Source organism: Oncorhynchus keta, chromosome 11, assembly GCF_023373465.1.
Source record: "Oncorhynchus keta strain PuntledgeMale-10-30-2019 chromosome 11, Oket_V2, whole genome shotgun sequence".
NCBI classification, from domain to species: Eukaryota; Metazoa; Chordata; class Actinopteri; order Salmoniformes; family Salmonidae; genus Oncorhynchus; species Oncorhynchus keta.
The window spans coordinates 13,340,576-13,360,741 of record NC_068431.1 but is presented as its reverse complement, the minus strand read 5'-3'; the positions used below and the strand labels follow the sequence as shown (position 1 = coordinate 13,360,741).

Genomic DNA, 20,166 nt, shown 5'->3' with positions numbered 1-20,166 from the left:
GGATCGGCTATTCCAAAGTCTCACCATACATGCCTTCCATCTCACCGCACAGGGTTCCCAGCCCATGTCCCCAGTTATTGCAAGTATAGGCACAGACTTGTGGACACCTAAAAAGTAATGTACTGCCCAATATGGACATGTTTGTTTTTGAGATACCTCTTAGCACCCCACACTCCTTCTGAAAATTCCTGCAGTATCAGTGGAGGAGAGAGTGACTTCATCACTACCTGTATTTGTGAGCGGTATTGTTGTGAGAGGTATTGACATGTTGAATGCACCGAGCTGTCTGTTTGAACTACTGGCACACAGCTCGGACACCCATGCATACCCGACAAGACATGTCACAAGAGGTCTCTTCACAGTCCCCAAGTCCAGAACAGACTATGGGAGGTGCACACTATTACATAGAGCCATGACTACATAGAACTCTATTCCACATCAAGTAACCCATGCAAGCAGTAAAATTAGATTGCAGGTGTAGAAGCACGGTGGCTAGGAAAAACTCCCTAGAAAGGCCAAAACCTAGGAAGAAACCTAGAGAGGAACCAGGCTATGTGGGGTGGCCAGTCCTCTTCTGGCTGTGCCGGGTGGAGATTATAACAGAACATGGCCAAGATGTTCAAATGTTCATAAATGACCAGCATGGTCGAATAATAACAAGGCAGAACAGGTGCTTCTACACCTGCATTGCTTGCTGTTTGGGGTTTTAGGCTGGGTTTCTGTACAGCACTTTGAGATATCAGCTGATGTACGAAGGGCTATATAAATAAAATTTGATTGATTGATTGATTGATTGATTGAAACTGGAGCAGCAGCACAGTCAGGTAGACTGGGGACAGCAAGGAGTCATCATGTCAGGTCGTCCTGGGGCACGGTCCTTGGGCTCAGGTCCTCCGAGAGAGAGAAAGAAAGAGAGAATTAGAGAGAGCATATGTGGGGTGGCCAGTCCTCTTCTGGCTGTGCCGGGTGGAGATTATAACAGAACATGGCCAAGATGTTCAAATGTTCATAAATGACCAGCATGGTCAAATAATAGTAAGGCAGAACAGTTGAAACTGGAGCAGCAGTATGGCCAGGTGGACTGGGGACAGCAAGGAGTCATCATGTCAGGTAGTCCTGGGGCATGGTCCTAGGGCTCAGGTCAGTTGAAACTGGAGCAGCAGCATGGCCAGGTGGACTTCGCTTTCCAGATACGTTACATATGTTGAGACAGTCATTTCTTTGCCTTTCCCTCTAAAACTGAAAAACCTCATGCCAAGTGCCTAGTGCCACATGCCAAGTGCCACACACGTACAAATGGATTTTGTGTTGTGGATATGTGGTAGTAGAGTAGGGGCCTGAGGGAACACACTTAATGTGTTGTGAAATCTGTTGTGAATGTATTATAATGTTTAAAAAAATGTATAACTAACTTAATTTTTTCTGGCCCCCAGGAAGAGTAGCTGCTGCCTTTGCAACAGCCAATTGGTATCCATAAATACAAATACATAATACAAATGGCACTTGCTCATGCATGTTAGGTGCATCTATTTTCTGCCTTCCTATCAGAACTAATGATTTCACTTTGACCCATTTAAAAGGTTGGAAAAGGAGACACAGACTCTGTAATGAGCAGTTCATTCATGGTCATTATCAATCAAGGCTCCGCTGGGATCCTTCCATTGGCCTCAGATCAACATTTACAGTGGGACACAGTGAAAAGCCATTGGGGTTGTTTTAGTTCTCTGTACACACATTCCACTCCCATGACATCATGCTCAGGAGGGTTGTGTCCTCTTGATATCTTCACTAAAGAGGCACGAGGAGAAAAAAACAAGGAAGTAGAATTCTAGTGAGCCTATAAAATAATGTGATTGACAGTTGACATGTGTTGTGCTTGGTGCAGGAAGAGAGGTGGTGTGGTGGATGGGAGCCTTTTCATCGAAGCCTACTCTGTGCTCCCAGGAAGCTGAGGTGTTGGAGAAACAGCCAGTCATTGTGAAGTGTTGCATCGTTGAGAGGAAGTGCTGGCCGGAGGAGGAGAGTGAGGCGGAGGGCCAGGAAGGGTAATGAAGGTGTCATTTGGGAACCATCTGTGAGGTGCCTGAAGGGGTTCCTCTCTGGAACTCCCCCTGCGGAGGGGCACAGGTGCTGGATGCCGGATAGGTGCACCCGGGGTGCGAGGGTTGAGCTGGAGCTGAGTGTGTCAGTGTGTAGTGAATAGACAAAGGGAGAACCTGTGGGCTGGAGGTCCACTCCATGCATGCTGGGTGTGTATAGAGAGAGTAGAGAGGTTTAATCAGTGAGAGAATTTGGGCTCTGGTTCCTCTTTATTGCTGAGACCCTCCTGGGTTGATTGTGTGTATTGAGACCCAGGGCTGAGCCCTAATTGGCAGTGACCTCACTTGAAAAAAGGGCGATTTTTGCAGATCCCCTCTCGCATGGATGGTTATGAGGTGGTGTGCCGGCTGTCCTCTTCTGATCTTTGATGTGGGGGATAAAGATGGGAAATGGGAGAGGTCCTGATCTTAAGTGGTTAAGCTGGAGTCTTTGAGTGGCCTTTAATGGTCTTAAATTAGCACAGATGACTTAGAAAACATGGACAAAAGAGAGCATTATTAAATACACAGACACTGTTTTCACATGTTCCTGCTGCCTTCCTTGGCCTGTGGAATGATGGTGCTTTTGTTTAGCTGTGCATTTAGTTTCAGGAAAGGCGTTACTATATGCTACACAGAGAAAGGCTGTGTATTTTTTAAACTTTCTAAATGTATAGGCAGTTGAAATCCTTGTTAATAAATCAGGGGGCTCTGCATCCATGATAATACTGATATCCCAGGGTTCCTCACCTCTCACATTTCATGAATGACCCATCAGTGTTATGGGCTTATGGCTGTGAATAGCAACCAATAGCACATTTCTTGATTACAAGTTTGGGAGTGTGTATGTGTTTGTTTATGTAAATAACCAATGAAGAAGTGGATAGTGAAGAAGAGGATGGTGAAGATGAAGATAATCAGTTATATTTCTTATTGTTTATCATATGATCAAATAATTTTAGCAAATTGGCCTTCTGTGAGCAATGGATGAATAACACCACCAAGTTCTGTGCAGAATCGATCTCTTCCTCTCTAACGATTAATTTTGTCTCTGCTCACTCACTTACACATTCAGAGAAGGGATTCTTCCCATTCTGTAAGCCATAGGAAATCTGCCCAAACCCAAAACGCCCGCCCACTACCTCTGAGGTGAGGCAGGTGTGGGAGCTTGCCGGCGAGTTTAATGCTTGTTTTTAATCCTTTCGTGTCCGCCCCTCCCCCACCTCCCCTTCTACCCCCCTACTTCCTCCTAAATGTGCACGGTGGCGGCTAGCTCCTTCCTGCTTTGAAACGCTCAAGTCAAGCGTGCTGGCTCTCTCACTGGTAATGAGTTTAAGAGGCTCTGCTGAGCCACCCGGGCTTCCTGAATAATAGTCCTTCCGCTGGCTCTGTCCTTGTCGGGGAATGTGGCAGGTGGCTGGGTTGGGCAGACTTTTGTCTGTCTTGTTTTCTCCCTCCTTTTTGGACAGGACAGAACAAGGCCTTTAAACCCCACACACCAACCCTACTCCAGCTACAGTGTGTCTGTCTCTCTATAACCTGTGTTGTAATCAGCAGCTTCAGCTTTGGAGGACTGTGAAGTCAAAATAAAATCCAACTTTATTTGTCACATGCGACAAATACAACCTTACAGTGAAATACTTACTTACAAGCCCTTAAAGAACAATAAGTGTTAAGTAAAAAAATAGATGTGTAAAAAATAGATAAGTAAAAAATAAGTGATTTGTTTAATGGAGATGCATTAACTAAAGTATTGTAATTGTTTATAAATAAACGTTTAACACTCTTAACTTTCAAACAAGATACTGAATGTAGCCTAAAGTATATTGATACTTTTTGTTATTCTCCTTGTACTTGCCTGTAGTTGAGTGTTGGTAATGACCCCACTCACTGGATCGATTCCCCGAGCTGACAAGGTAAAAATCTGTCGTTCTGCCCCTGAACAAGGCAGTTAACCCACTGTTCCTAGGCTGTAATTGTAAATAAGAATTTGTTCTTAACTGACTTGCCTAGTTAAATAAAGGATAAACAAACAAACAAACAAACAAACAAACAAACAAACAAACACGACTAAAGTGGCCACAGTCTCCGTTGTCTCCTGGGGCCGGAGAGAGCCTTTCCCCTGGAGCAGGGCTAGTTGTTTTCCCAGGGAAGAGGATTGTGTTCATCTACAGGGGCACAGATTTCCTCTAATCTGGCATGCCTCACATTCCCAATTTCCTACACTGATCTGTGACTTTTCCCCACTCTGTGATGCTGCTGCCATGGTCAGGGCCTCAGGGCCTGCCTCCCTCCCTCCCTGCATGCTCATATATAGCCTACCACGGCCATGGATAGGCCTCCCATAGTCCTCTCACAACATGAGGAATTTCTCTTTTCCCCCTGAGGTTGTACATTTCCATCTACTAGTAGTCTGTCGGTCTGTCTCTGTCTGTCTGTTTGAATAGAGCTTTTATCATGTGTAATTCTACAGTCAATTATTCTATGTTCCTGCTGCAGAACTGACAAAAACAAGTAGAAGACTTGCTCTCTGCTTATCACAACCCCCATAGAAGTCCCTATGCACATCGACTTTATTCCCATGGTCCGATAGAACACAATGGTTCTTTGGTCAAGAGCATGACAGGGTGTCCCTGGCAGTGAAGCGTGAGAGCTTTTGTCTGGTAGCCCTCCTCCTTCACGCTATGGCTCTTTATTCACCGGTGCCTGGGGATGGAATGTGGCGACACCGAGTGCTGCGATGATGGAGACGCTGGCTGCTGGGATCGTGGTGTAAGTCCTCTTCCTATCAGAGTGCATCCTGAATGGCACCCTACATTCTATATAGTGAAATACTTATCCTATGGGCCTTGGTCAAAAGTAGTGCACAAAATAGGAAATGGGGTTCCATTTTGGAGGTAGATCGGTCTCCATTAATGTTGCTGTAGCCAATGGGGAAAAATATCAGAAATCTGAAGTATGAGCATACTGGCATTATCTATGTTCAGATCCCTCAGGCATCATACAAGTCAAGACCTCTCCAAGCCCAAAGCCAGAGACACTGTGGATGAATTAACATTAGCCTTTAATAAGTTTGAGTTTTTGAGACTACTGTCTGTCTCCTGCCCTCCACGTGCCTCGGCAGCAGCAGCTCTCCGGTGATTATTAAAGTGTGTGTGGTTGGAGGTCCTACCGGATATTTTCCCACAGTTCAACTCTGGGATGTTAATTGCTATTTTCTTTGTACATGAGAATAGATGTTCTGGGCTCAGCTTGGTTGTGCTTTCATTACGACTGATTACCTTGTGGGACGGGGATCCACGTCTGTCTCCCTGGGCCACGTGTTCAACCTGAGGAAAGGAGAGGAGAAGAGAAGAGAGGAGGAGAGAAGAGAGGAGGGGAGAAGAGAAGAGGGGAGAAGCCTTACAAGCACCACCGTCTGACCTTGCCTCTAACTTTGATGTCCATCTCACAATATTTGCACTCCAGGTGGAAATGGGACCCATCTGCAGCAGGCTTTTTGCTCCAATTGGCCAGTGTGCACCACACTGCACAAAAATACAGGCCCACGCACAGACACACACACACAGGCATACACACACACATATACACATTTAAAGGCATGCACGCACACACACATGCACACATGCACACGAGCACACATGCAACCCCCACACAGCACACAGCTCGACATGGCTTATTGGCCACTTCATCAGATGGTAAATAGAAGGTAGCGGAAGCATGGGAACACTCTATCAGCACAGTATCGCCAGTCCTGTTTACTCTGCCAGTCTTTATCTGTCACATGAGTGCGGCCCGGTCACATAAACATTGCCCTAAAGTGGAGCACCCTGGGATAGCGGCGGATGCCACGTGAACACTGGAGATATGCTCTCTGTAAAGCCTCTTGGACCGAGTCGTTTGCCACTTACATTATACACGTGTCCTTCCCTAAGCAAAACACAAACAGTGCTTTTCATGTCCAAATCAACATCTGTATTCTGAGAGGAAATAAAGTAAGCCACTGTCATTGATTTAAATGATTCTTGTTGTTACAGCAGCTTCGAACTAGGTAGATGTGAGCTCTAATTCAACCTTTAGCTTAATGTGACTTTGATCAGTCAAGTTTTATTTTCAGGCCTTAACAGACATTACAGGAGTGTATACAACATGATTTCTGTGGTTAACCTTTTCTCTTTCCCATCTTACATCTTGATTGAAAAACAGACCTCTTTGCTTATCAAGATGTCCTCCAATGAGTTAAACCTATGAGAGGAATAAACAGAGAGCTCCGATGCCCGGGGATAACTCCCAGGACAAGCCCCGCTGATTGAAAGGAATGATATCAGCATCTCCCTTTGACCCAACCTGTGTTTTCACTATCATCCTCCACGGAGGATGGGGGAGGGAGGGAAGAGGAGGCGGGTTGAAAGGTGGTGGGTTTGAGGATGGTAACAAGCACAACCCTTGCTTGTTTTCCTCTGAATGACAAGTAAATAAAAAAGTGGCAGTAAAAGGAACTACGAGACAGGTCCAACAGGAATCCCTCACAGCACTTCCTGCCGCTCAGAGGCCATAATCAAGTGTGGCTGGCTCCAGCTCATATCCCACGGCAACAGGCCAGGGTCACGGCAGCTAGGCTACCCGCTGCTGCCTAGGTTAGGCCGCCAGCGGCAAGGACGGTGACGGGAGAGGTGGGAAAGGTTGCTAATGTTCAAGCTGGGTGGACCTCTTAAAGCAACTGCTGGTAGTCTGTCTGCCTCACTGTGGCAGATGGTCGCAACCTGCGGTGCAGTGGAAAATCAAGCTTTATGGGGACTGTAGGAGAGATGGGTTCATTAGATGGAGCTCAACAGTGTAATATATGTTAATGATAATGGCCTTTGTAAAATAGGGCAGGGTTAAACCTGTGTCTGATAGCTAAGCTAGGTTGTTTGGTTGGATATTGAATCACTATAAGGCTGCAGGGTAGAGCAGTATGGATGGTGTCTTAACTGGCTGGTCAACTCACCACCATCAACCAAACACTGGTACTCTTTTTCTTTTTTTTCTTGTGGTATCCAATTGTCACAGTCTTGTCTCATCGCTGCAACTCCCCTATGGACTCGGGAGACCAACCACATGCACCAATGTGTCGGTGGAAACACAGTCCAACTGACGACCGAAGTCAGCTTGCAGGCGCCTGGTCTCACTAGAGCACGATGAGACAAGGAAATCCCGGCCGGCCAAACCCTCCCCTAACCCGGACGGCACTGGGCCAATTGTGCGCCGACTCATGTGACACAGCCTGGGATTGAACCCGAAGCTGTAGTGACACCGTAGTGATCTTTGTGCTGTAGTGACCGCTGTGCTGTAGTGATCGCTGTGCTGTAGTGACCGCTGTGCTGTAGTGACCGCTGTGCTGTAGTGACCGCTGTGCTGTAGTGACCGCTGTGCTGTAGTGGCCGCTGTGCTGTAGTGACCGCTGTGCTGTAGTGGCCGCTGTGCTGTAGTGACCGCTGTGCTGTAGTGACCGCTGTGCTGTAGTGACCGCTGTGCTGTAGTGACCGCTGTGCTGTAGTGACCGCTGTGCTGTAGTGACCGCTGTGCTGTAGTGACCGCTGTGCTGTAGTGACCGCTGTGCTGTAGTGGCCGCTGTGCTGTAGTGACCGCTGTGCTGTAGTGACCGCTGTGCTGTAGTGACCGCTGCACTGTAGTGACCGATGCGCCACTCTAGTATGCTAACATATAATACAGCTGCAGTCTATACACAGCTATACAGTACCGCCCTAGTATGCTAACATAGAATACAGCTCTAGTATGCTAACATAGAATACAGCTCTAGTATGCTAACATAGAACACAGCTGCAGTCCACACAGTACCGCCCTAGTATGTTAACATAGAATACAGCTCTAGTATGCTAACATAGAATACAGCTGCAGTCCACACAGTACCGCCCTAGTATGCTAACATAGAATACAGCTCTAGTATGCTAACATAGAATACAGCTCTAGTATGCTAACATAGAACACAGCTGCAGTCCACACAGTACCGCCCTAGTATGTTAACATAGAATACAGCTCTAGTATGCTAACATAGAATACAGCTGCAGTCCACACAGTACCGCCCTAGTATGCTAACATAGAATACAGCTCTAGTATGCTAACATAGAATACAGCTCTAGTATGCTAACATAGAATACAGCTCTAATATGCTAACATAGAATACAGCTGCAGTCTATACACAGCTACACAGTACAGCCCTAGTATGCTAACATAGAATACAGCTGCAGTCCATACACAGCTACACAGTACCGCCCTAGTATGCTAACATAGAATACAGCTCTAATATGCTAACATAGAATACAGCTGCAGTCTATACACAGCTACACAGTACAGCCCTAGTATGCTAACATAGAATACAGCTCTAGTATGCTAACATAGTCACGGACCAAGATGTCTTGCTCCCAGGCAGACTAAATAACTTTTTTGCCCGCTTTGAGGACAATACAGTGCCACTGACATGGACTGAAACGAAAACATGCGGACTCTCCTTCACTGCAGCCGAGGTGAGTAAAACTTTTAAACATGTTAACCCTCGCAAGGCTGCAGGCCCAGACGGCATCCCCAGCCACGCCCTCAGAGCATGCGCAGACCAGCTGGCCGGTGTGTTTACGGACATATTCAATCAATCCCTATCCCAGTCTGTTGTTCCCACATGCTTCAAGAGGGCCACCATTGTTCCTGTTCCCAAGAAAGCTAAGGTAACTGAGCAAAATGACTACCGCCCCGTAGCACTCACTTCCGTCATCATGAAGTGCTTTGAGAGACTAGTCAAGGACCATATCACCTCCACCCTACCTGACACCCTAGACCCACTCCAATTTGCTTGCCGCCCAAATAGGTCCACAGACGATGAAATTTCAACCACACTGCACACTGCCCTAACCCATCTGGACAAGAGGAATACCTATGTGAGAATGCTGGGGCCCCACAAGGGTGCGTTCTGAGCCCTCTTCTGTACTCCCTGTTCACCCACGACTGCGTGGCCATGCACACCTCCAACTCAATCATCAAGTTTGCGGACGACACAACAGTGGTAGGCTTGATTACCAACAACGACGAGATGGCCTACAGGGAGGAGGTGAGGGCCCTCGGAGTGTGGTGTCAGGAAAATAACCTCACACTCAACATCAACAAAACTAAGGAGATGATTGTGGACTTTAGGAAACAGCAGAGGGAACACCCCCCTATCCACATCGATGGAACAGTAGTGGAGAGGGTAGTAAGTTTTAAGTTCCTCGGCGTACACATCACAGACAAACTGAATTGGTCCACCCACACAGACAGCATCGTGAAGAAGGCGCAGCAGCGCCTCTTCAACCTCAGGAGGCTGAAGAATTTTGGCTTGTCACTAAAAGCATCTGCTAACCATGTGTATGTGACAAATAAAATTAGATTTGATGATTTTGATTTGAACATAGAATACAGCTGCAGTCTATACACAGCTACACAGTACAGCCCTAGTATGCTAACATATAATACAGCTCTAGTATGCTAACATAGAATACAGCTCTAGTATGCTAACATAGAATACAGCTCTAGTATACTAACATAGAATACAGCTCTAGTATGCTAACATAGAATACAGCTCTAGTATACTAACATAGAATACAGCTCTAGTATGCTAACATAGACGGTCAATTATAAAGTGGCACGCAAGGACAGGTGAAATAACTGACCATGAAAATGGTGGGACAGAGGGAGAGCGCTCACTAACATAACTTAAACCTGCTATCTCTACTAAGCTGCTGCAGTTACCAGCAGGCTGTACAATGTAAACAAACTCTGCATTTTATGACCACGATAATAAAGGGACCTAAATATTTTATCTAAAGCATAAACATAACTGCAATGCACTGTGTGCATGACACATAGAAAACAGTTAGCCTGGCTACGTAGCTAACGTAGTTGCTAACAATGACGATGCATAAGCAATTACAAATTACAACTTTATAATAAACCAGATTATTTCATCACCCCCTGACAGCATACATTCAGTATGAGAAACATGACATATTCTTGCTTACTTTTAGATGCACACACAAATACGGTTAAACATGCTGCAACTTGTCTTCTTATTACTTCTGTGGATAATCACAAACTGTCTGTTCTCTGTCTTCACCGAAACTCACAGGCTGGAGGCGGGATTTACAACAAGCAGGCTAAATAGATTGTCTCTGATTGGATTAAAAGTTAGGGGTGATTGAATGATTTTTATTTTTATTTTTTTATTTCACCTTTATTTAACCAGGTAGGCTAGTTGAGAACAAGTTCTCATTTGCAACTAAGGTAACTGGCCAAGATAAAGCATAGCAGTGTGAACAGACAACACAGAGTTACACATGGAGTAAACAATTAGCAAGTCAATAACACAGTAGAAAAAAATGGGCAGTCTATATACAATGTGTGCAAAAGGCATGAGGAGGTAGGCGAATAATACAATTTTGCAGATTAACACTGGAGTGATAAATGATCAGATGGGCATGTACAGGTAGAGATATTGGTGTGCAAAAGAGCAGAAAAGTAAATAAATAAAAACAGTATAAAAACAGTATGGGAATGAGGTAGGTGAAAAAGGGTGAGCTATTTACCTATAGACTATGTACAGCTGCAGCGATCGGTTAGCTGCTCGGATAGCTGATGTTTGAAGTTGGTGAGGGAGATAAAAGTCTCCAACTTCAGTGGTGTCAGGAAAATAACCTCACAGGCAGCAGAGTACTGGAACAAAAGGCGGCCAAATGAGGTGTTGGCTTTAGGGATGATCAGTGAGATACACCTGCTGGAGCCACATCGATGGAACAGATGGGTGTTGCCATCGGACCAGTGAACTGAGATAAGGCGGAGCTTTACCTAGCATGGACTTGTAAATGACCTGGTCCAGCCAGTGGGTCTGGCAGCAATATGTAGTGAGGGCCAGCCGACTAGAGCATACAAGTCGCAGTGGTGGGTGGTATAAGGTGCTTTAGTGACAAAAGGATGGCACTGTGATAGACTGCATCCAGTTTGCTGAGTAGAGTGTTGGAAGCCATTTTGTAGATGACATCGCCGAATACAGGATCGGTAGGATAGTCAGTTTTACTAGGGTAAGCTTATGGCAGCGTGAGTGAAGGAGGCTTTGTTGCGGAATAGAAAGCCGACTCTGGATTTGATTTTTGATTGAGATGTTTGATGTGAGTCTGAAGGAGAGTTTGCAGTCTAGCCAGACACCTAGGTACTTATAGATGTCCACATATTCAAGGTTGGAACCATCCAGGGTGGTGATGCTAGTCGGGCATGCAGGTGCAGGCAGCGAAGGTTGAAAAGCATGCATTTGGTTTTACTCGGGAAGAGCAGTTGGAGGCCACGGAAGGAGTGCTGTAAACCTGCATTGAAAGCTCGTTTGAGGTTTGATAGCACAGTGTCAATGACGGGCCAAATATAGAATGGTGTCGTCTGCGTAGAGGTGGATCAGGGAATAAAGAGCAACATCATTGATATATACAGAGAAAAGAGTGGCCCGAGATGAACCCTGTGGCACCCCCATAGAGACTGCAGAGGACCGGCAGCATGCCCTCTGATTTGACACACTGAACTCTGTCTGCAAAGTAATTTATAAACCAGGCAAGGCAGTCATCCCTGAAAACCGAGGCTGTTGAGTCTGCCGATAAGAATTTGGTGATTGACAGAGTCGAAAGCCAAATGGCGAGGTCGATGAAGACGGCTGCACAGTACTGTCTTTTATCGATGGCGGTTATGATATCATTTAGTACCTTGAGTGTGGCTGAGGTGCACCCGTGACCGGCTCGGAAACCAGATTGCACAGCGGAGAAGGTCTCGGTGGGATTAAAGATGGTCAGTGACCTGATGAGCTGTCGGACATTCTAACTAAAGGGACAAACTAGGGGTGCATAGGGAAATACTAAATCTGAAGATCTGGCTTTTTCTACAACCTTAGATGACCTGAGACTCATATCCGTGATGGAATCCGGGGCTGTCATTAGAGGGCCAGGAGTTTTTTCCTGACCATGTGTGACCTGACCAGGAACAACTCTGGGGTCCTAGTTATAGGGTATAAGCCAGGCCGCTGGAGTTTTTCCTGTGACGGTCAGTCACGTAATCAGGAAAGACGCCTAGCCCAATAGCCTAGTCATTACACGTTTCTTGTCGTTGACATTTCCAAACCATGGTCAGAGCTAATTTCTCCTCTCCTCTCCTCTCCTCTCCTCTCCTCTCCTCTCCTCTCCTCTCCTCTCCTCTCCTCTCCTCTCCTCTCCTCTCCTCTCCTCTCCTCTCTCTCCTCTCCTCCCCTCCCCTCCCCCCCCCCTCCCCTCTCCTCTCCTCTCCTCTCCTCAGTGCTTTCAGTGGGGCATGCTGCCCTAAGTTTACTCCTGGAGCCTGTGAACTCTGGGAGTGTGTCTGGGTCCCACAGTGAGTAGACTGGAGACAGACTGCCAGTGGGGAGGCTAACTGGCCAAGTGCTGCTGAGGAGTAGGGAGGGATGGACCCTCTATTGGACTGGAGCATTACAAACTAGTGCTCCATTTAAAAACCTATCCGCCAGGGCCTAGCCTAAACAAACAGAGAGAGACTGGCTGACTGACCCACCACAGGGATCTGGTGGCAGGCTGGAGATATGCTGCTGATGTGATAGACATCCGCTGAGCGATTCACCATTCAGCAGCATCTGGAATATTAACATGCCCTTGAAATATATTCCTGACAGGCCTGAACCACGTTTCTTCTCAATGCCAAGGTGTCGTCTTACAGAGAAAAGTTGTGACAGTGAATCTGGAGATCGAAGGACTTTACAGTTGTAAACGTTTTATTTTTCACAACCCACTTTTTTTTTCTTCCACAACAGTTTTCCATTTGGAGTGAGGGTGCAGCGCTGACAGTATTTATAGCCTGGTGTTCTACTCGAAATGATCAGTGTACCACAAAATAACTTCCTCAGTCCTCACCGCAAAATAACAGGATGCCTTCAATTGTGTGTATTTATTAATTTTAGCAAGGGATCACTAGCTTTATAAATAGCCATATTCCTGCAGCACTCCAGTCAGCTGTGTAAACTTCCTCTTCTGAGTATTTGTCTCTCTCTCTCTCCCCCTCACTCTGCTTGCTCCTGAGGAAAAAAAGAGTAGGTGAACACAGAGTCCCAAGACAGCGGTGAATTGTCCGCTAAGTCGAGCCGAGCCAAGCGCCCCCACAACTCCTGCCCACTTGGCGCTAGCGTCTGGCCTCCATTAAAAATCCATTCTGGCAGGTCAGGGGTCAGAGGTGAGAGGTCACAGCGTGTTAATGGGTAAGGTGGGGGGTCCTTTCTGCTTGGCTGGTCATCATAACCATACACAAGCCCTCAACCTCCCCATACTGTGTATTTAATATCCAATCAACACATGACAAATCCCAGGTTACACTGTTAACTGTCCCTGCATCACATATGACTGGTACTGTTGTATTGCATCAAAAGTATTTGTCTACAACCAATGCACTGAAAAGGATGAAGGATGAGTACTTGACAAACCCAGTAGTAGAACTGAAGTGATGTGTTTTACTGGATGATATGTACCTGACATTTTCATTGAACTTTCTAACTGTACTATCTTTCAAAGTCTCTTGCAAAATAAGATGCATGATAGATCAGGGCAGAACCACCATAGGCATGTGTAATATTATGTGAATGCTCAGCTCATAGTACTTTAAGTAAGGGCCCCTCTCGCTTCACCTCTCTTTTTCCCTCTCTCGCCACCCCTCTCTCTGCCTCTCTCTCGCTCCCTCTCTCTGCCTCTCTCTACACCCCTGTCTCTATCTCCCCTCGCATCTCTCTCCCTCTCTCCACCCCTCTCACTGTCTCGCTCTCCACCTCTCTTTCTCTCTCCACCCCTCTCTCTCTCTCTCTCTCTCTCTCTCACCCTCTCTCTCTCCACCCCTCTCTCTCAACCTCTCTCCACCTCTCTCTCTCCCTCTCTCACCCTCTCTCTATACCTCTCTCTCCCTCTCTCCACCCCTTTCACTGCCTCGCTCTCCACCTCTCTTTCTCTCTCCACCCCCTCCCTCTCCCTCTCTCCACCTCTCTCTCTCTCTCTCTCTCTCTCTCTCTCTCTCTCTCTCCACCTCTCTCTCTCCCTCCCTCTACACCTCTTTCCACCTCTCTCTCTCTCTCTCTCTCTCTCTCTCTCTCTCTCTCCTCTCTCTCTCTCTCTCTCTCTCTCTCTCTCTCTCTCTCTCTCTCTCTCTCTCCACCCTCTCTCTCTCACCCCTCTCTCTCCACCTCTCTCTCTCTCTCTCTCTCTCTCTCTCTCTCTCTCTCTCTCTCTCTCTTTCTCTCTCTCTCCACTCTCTCTCTCTCTCCTCCCTCTACACCTCTTTCCACTCTCTCTCTCTCTCTCTCTCTCTCTCTCTCTCTCTCTCACCTCTCTCTCTCTCTCTCTCTCTCTCTCTCTCTCTCTCTCTCTCTCTCTCTCTCTCTCTCTCTCTCTCTCTCCTCTTTCTCTCTCTCTCTCTCTCTCTCTCTCTCTCTCTCTCTCTCTCTCTCTCTCTCTCTCTCTCTCTCCTCCACCTCTCTCTCCCTCCCTCTACACCTCTTTCCACCTCTCTCTCTCTATCTCTTGCTATCTCTCTCTCCCTCACTCTTCACCTATCCACCTCCCAAGCTCCAGCACATCTCCACATGGGGCCTGTGGGTCAGTAAATCACAGGAACAATATTTCAGCACAGGACAAATCTTGTCCGGGAACAGCCTAATATAATAGCAGACACTCCACCTGGAGAAGATGTTTGACTGTGGCTGTACGCTGCAGCCCTGCAACCCTCTGCCCTGCAACCCTCCCCATTCCAGTTCTGAGTCTCACTCCACTTAGTTACCCCTATGATCGTAGATGGAGATGTTGTCTTCAGACTGCAACTGTCTCCCTGAGCTTAACAGTATATGTCTGTTTGTATTAATCACCCTGTTTTTCTAAAATGTAGGTATAGCTATTATACCAGCTTCGCTATGGTGTACCAGCGACATGCTTGAGACTAATACATGTGTGTGCTACTGTGGGTGATTGGAGGGTTTCCTTGTTATGTTGATACGGATGTGAAATTAATAGGTGTAGAAGTGTGTGTGTGTTTGTGCGCGTGTGTGTGTGTGTGTGTGTGTGTGTGTGCGTACTGTACATGCATGTGTGTGTGTGTGTGTCAGAGTAGTTGCCTGGTTGTGCAATCAACATGTGCCTGGGTGCCTAGGGCCCGGTGCTTGTTAATCTGCTCTCCTTCCTGCTGTCACGTTAAACAAAACAAACAGAGAATTTATCTGCCCTTCTCCACGAAGCGAGCGAAGCTTGCTGGGAGCCGACACACGTCACCAGAGGCTCACTTCAGCCAAGAGAGGGGATCATATATCTACCCCTGATCACAGGCGGCTCTTTTATTTATTCTGCAGAGAGGATGTTGCACTTAGGATATGATACAACATGTCACTGAGGAATTGTCCCTCCTCGACCATACCGCTGATTTAAAAACAAGCTTCTTAGACTCATCATCGACCGTGCCAGCTCCTCCAGGACAATGTTCCCTCCTTGGTGTCTCGCTGCTACCTTCCACTGCCAAGTTCTCCTCTTCCTCCTACTCCTCCTCCTCCTCCTCCTCCTCCTCCTCCAGGACAGTGCTCCCTCCTCCTCCTCCTCCTCCTCCTACCCCTCCTACCCCTCCTTCTCTAGGACAGTGCTCTCACCTGCCCCTCCTCCTCCTCCCCCAGGACAATGCTCCCTTCCTGCTCCCTACCATCACCAAGCCCTCCTCCTTCCATCAGAGAGATGGTCCCTCTAGGATAGATGGGTGGGGGCCTCTGGAACCCTCTCGAAGAGGTGGGTGGGGGACTCTGGAACCCTCTAGAAGAAATGGGTGGGGGCCTCTGGAACCCTCTCGGAGAGACGGGTGGGGGCCTCTGAAAGCCTCTAGATGAGATGGGTGGGGGCCTCTGGAACCCTCTAGAAGAGATGGGTGGGGGCCTCTGGAACCCTCTAGAAGAGATGGGTGGGGGCCTCTGGAACCCTCTAGAAGAGATGGGTGGGGGCCTCTGGAACCCTCTAGAAGAGATGGGTGGGGGCCTCTGGAACCCTCTAGAAGAGATGGGTGGGGGCCTCTGAAAGCCTCTAGAAGAGATGGGTGGGGGCCTCTGGTACCCTCTAGAAGAGATGGGTGGGGGCCTCTGGAACCCTCTAGAAGAGACGGGTGGGGGCCTCTGGAACCCTCTAGAAGAGACGGGTGGATGCAGATTATGAAGCTGTAATACCAAAGGGACCGCTGCTACTCTGCTCGAGGAAGGAGCTGAATTTGGTTGAATCACCCTGGGGTGATGTGGTCTCCATGGATGTAAACCTAATGTCCGCATGTGTTCACAACGTTTATGTCTTCAAGTTGCTCTGCACTGTCATTACTAGCTATCCAAGATGAGCTGTAAATCTCTGATGTGTACAGACAGGCATTCCCAGTACACCCAGGCATCCCCTTCCCAGTACTATCCTCAATCTCCATGCAGTAACTCTTGAATAACTTCATTTAGTTGATAGTGTTGCAGTTCAGATCTTTATATTCATTGTAGCAAACTGCAAAGTCACTTTCACAACCCTCAGCTTTGACAACCCTCAGCTATTCTTCCTGTACATAAGTGGGCCACAAGCACAACATACTCATTACAGTAAAAGCCACATATCAACCATATGCAGAAAAGCCACATCAAACATCCATGTTTGCTTCAGAAAAAAATCATAATAATGACGAAACAAAAAAAGTTAGTACTTAAAATGCTTTTATCCCCATTTAAAAAACATTGAAACATGAAAAATAAGTGATTCAAGGAATAAATAAATAATGTATGTATGTTACATGCCCCCTCCAGAGCCAGACATGTTGCCTTTGTTAGGCGACCATAAAATACACGGCCTGCTCCTGGGTTAGGGCCATTATTTCCTTATGTTAATTTTTTCTCTCTACCCTTCTCTCTCTTTCTGCCTCTCTCTCTCTCTCTTTCTTTGTCTCTCCCCTCTCTCTGCCTCTTTTCTCTCTCACACCTTTCTCTCTATTCACTCCTTTTTCTCTCTCTCCCTTTCATTCTCTCCATATCTCTCTATCACCCTCCCGTTCTCTCCATATCTCTCTATCACCCTCCCGTTCTCTCCATATCTCTCTCACCCTCTCGTTCCCTCCATCTCTCTTTCTGAGAGGTCAGGGGTCATGTTGCCTTTTACAGTTTCTCACTGTGCACCAGTCTAATAAATAGGGCAGTGAGTTGTAGAGGACATGCTTATCCGCTGCTCGGCTCACGGAATCAGCGCTCCCTTTTCCAGAGCCAATACATTTGGGAATTAGTTTGTGTGAAGGATGAATGATCCGTAAAGTGCTAACCCAGCTAGCACATTTGGTTCCTTGGGTATTGTGGGAACCTACGTTTTTGGTTTCCCACTGATTCTGGGAATGAAGCCATAGGTTGCCTGTTCTAGGAACTCACATTTTTAGGTTACAGGGAGGTTTTGAAAACATGGTTTTCCTGGGAGGTTTTATTAATGTTGTGAGAACGGAAAAATGATAGGTTATGTTTCAATAAGCCTTTTAATAACACTTCTATCGTAGTTTGGGTTAACTGTTTTGACCTCCAAACACAGATCGGACAGATGGAAATTAATCTGCTTAGGTATTAATCATGGACACACATTTATTTTTTATTGAGCAAAATATTAAAGTGAACTATCGTTTGTTTTTCAACAGGTCAGTGACCCAACACACCGCCAGGCTGTGTAAGAGCTATTTGACCAAGTAGGAGAGTGATTGAGTGCTGCATCAGATGACCTAGCCTCCACAATCACCCGACATCAATCCAATTGAGATGGTTTTGGATGAGTTGGACCACAGAGTAAAGGAAAAGCAGTCAAAAAGTGCTCAGCATATGTGGGAACTCCTTCAAAACTGTTGGAAAAGTATTCCAGGTGAAGCAGGTTGAGAGAATGCCAAGAGTGTGTGAAGCTGTCATCAAGGCAAAGGGTGGCTACTTTGAAGAATCTCAAATATAAATATATATAATATAACACTTTCTTATTTACTACATGATTCCATATGTGTTATTTCAAAATGTTTCTACAATGTAGAAAATAGCAAAAATAAAGAAAAACTCTGGAATGAGTAGGTGTGTCCAAACTTTTGACTGGTACGGTATATATATTTTTTTGTTGTTGCATTTTCCTCCCCAATTTTGGGATATCCAATTACAATCTTGTCTCATTGCTGCAACTCCCCAATGGGCTTGGGAGAGGCAAAGGTTGAGTCATGCGTCGTCCGAAACATGACCCGGCAAATCGCGTATACTAAGTCCAATGAGTTAGGTTAGATTGCAGTAGTTTATGTCTTAGGTAGAAGGAGCAGGTATGAGCATCTCTGTGACCAATGGTTCTCCTCAATTTCTTCCTTTAGATCTGTTTCCCATGTTTACCTTTTAGGTTCTGAACCACCAGGCAGAGTTTCAATCAACCCTTGATATAACTTGGTAATTCACTTCTTTGGCGTAGCAGCTTCTTTCAGTATTTTTTCTATGGTAAAAGCTTTTGGTTCATCCAGATTCTGTTGCGATTAAATACGATTTCTGATCTTAGGGACTAAAAGGTATTCCAAATAGGGGTGCCTGGCGATATTAGTTCTTTCCACCTCATTAATGTATCTACATTTTCCCAAATACTAATGGAATTGAGAATCATTGGATTGTCTGTTTTTTATTCAATGCCTTGGACCTGAAGTAGTGAATATATTCATAAGGTATTACATGTATGGCTTCATGCACAAGGATAGTCTGCTGTCCATTGTTGAAGTGAACACAGTTGTGAAGCCCAGTAATACATATTCATCTGAGGTAGTCCAAGACCTCCAGCTTTATAAGTGTAGTGTAAAACAGTCAATTTGACTCTTGAGGTCTTTCCTGGAGAGCAGGCCATTTATTTTCTTGAAAAAGTTGGATGACCATGAGTGCACGTTTCAGTGGCCAACAGTTCGTAGATCTGATTTTTTCAGATGTCCAGGAGGAACGAGAGAACAATGATTTAGAAGAGGAGGAGGTTTCTGAAGAAGAAGATGGGGAAGAATTCAACCCAGAGCACGATGCATCATCTTCAGATGAAGAAATCCTCCAAGCTGAAAGAGAGAACCAGAGCAGGATGGCAGCACAAAATGTCATAAGGATGACCTCAGGGCCCACAAGACATGTAGTTGCCCAGGACATCGCCTTAACATTCTACATGTTCATCACACCAGCCATCGAAAAAATCATCCTGGAGATGCCAAATTTGGAAGGTTTCCGTAAACATGGAGACAACTGGAAAATGATAGATGAAATTTACCTGCGTGTCTACATAGGGCTGCTAATTTAATCGGGTGTGTATAGGTCCCGAGGCGAGGCTATGTGTAGTCTCTGGGATGCAGAGAGTGGAACGGCGATTTTCCGTGCCACGATGCCACTGAAAGTCTTTCACACTTTCTCATGAACGCTACGATTTGTTAACTGTGAGTCAAGACCTGCAAGACATGTGAGAGACAAACTGGCGGCCATAAGAGAGGTCTGGGAGACGTGGGTGGAGCGTCTGCCATACCTCTACAACCCTGGGCCTGAAGTAACAGTGACTGAGCAACTGGTTCCATTCAGATGGACATTTTTACTTTCATATCTGTAATGTAAGTGATTTTCACTGTTCATTTTATTATGTATTGCTGTAATATCATTGATTCATCTGATTGTTTTCTGTGACACGGATACTAATTACTGACAGTAAACTCTCTTGTCATAAGGTCGCTGTCCTTTCCGGCAGTATATGCCCAGCAAGCCAGCAAAGTATGGCATCAAGCTATGGGTGGCCTGTGACGCACCATCCAGCTGCGCTTGGAAGATGCAAGTCTACACGGGGAAGCCGACCAGTGGAGGCTCGGAGAAGAACCAGGGGATGCGGGTTGTACTTGATGGGACAAATGGACTGAGGAGGCACAATGTCACGTGTGACAATTTCTTCACCTCTTATGAACTCAGCCAGCATCTCCTGAAGAGGAAGATCACTATGGTTGGCACAGT

The 20,166-nt window shown here is 46.3% G+C and overlaps 1 long non-coding RNA gene across 1 annotated transcript in view; it reads left to right on the top strand.

The window, feature by feature from the left end:
• Positions 1-474: 474 nt before the first annotated feature.
• Positions 475-20,166, top strand: part of LOC127906250 (uncharacterized) — a 38,770-nt gene continuing 19,078 nt past the window's right edge. Inside the window, exons 1-2 of the long non-coding RNA XR_008060670.1 lie at positions 475-670; positions 1,050-1,172. This is a non-coding gene — a long non-coding RNA (uncharacterized LOC127906250). The remainder of the gene's footprint in view (positions 671-1,049; positions 1,173-20,166) is intronic.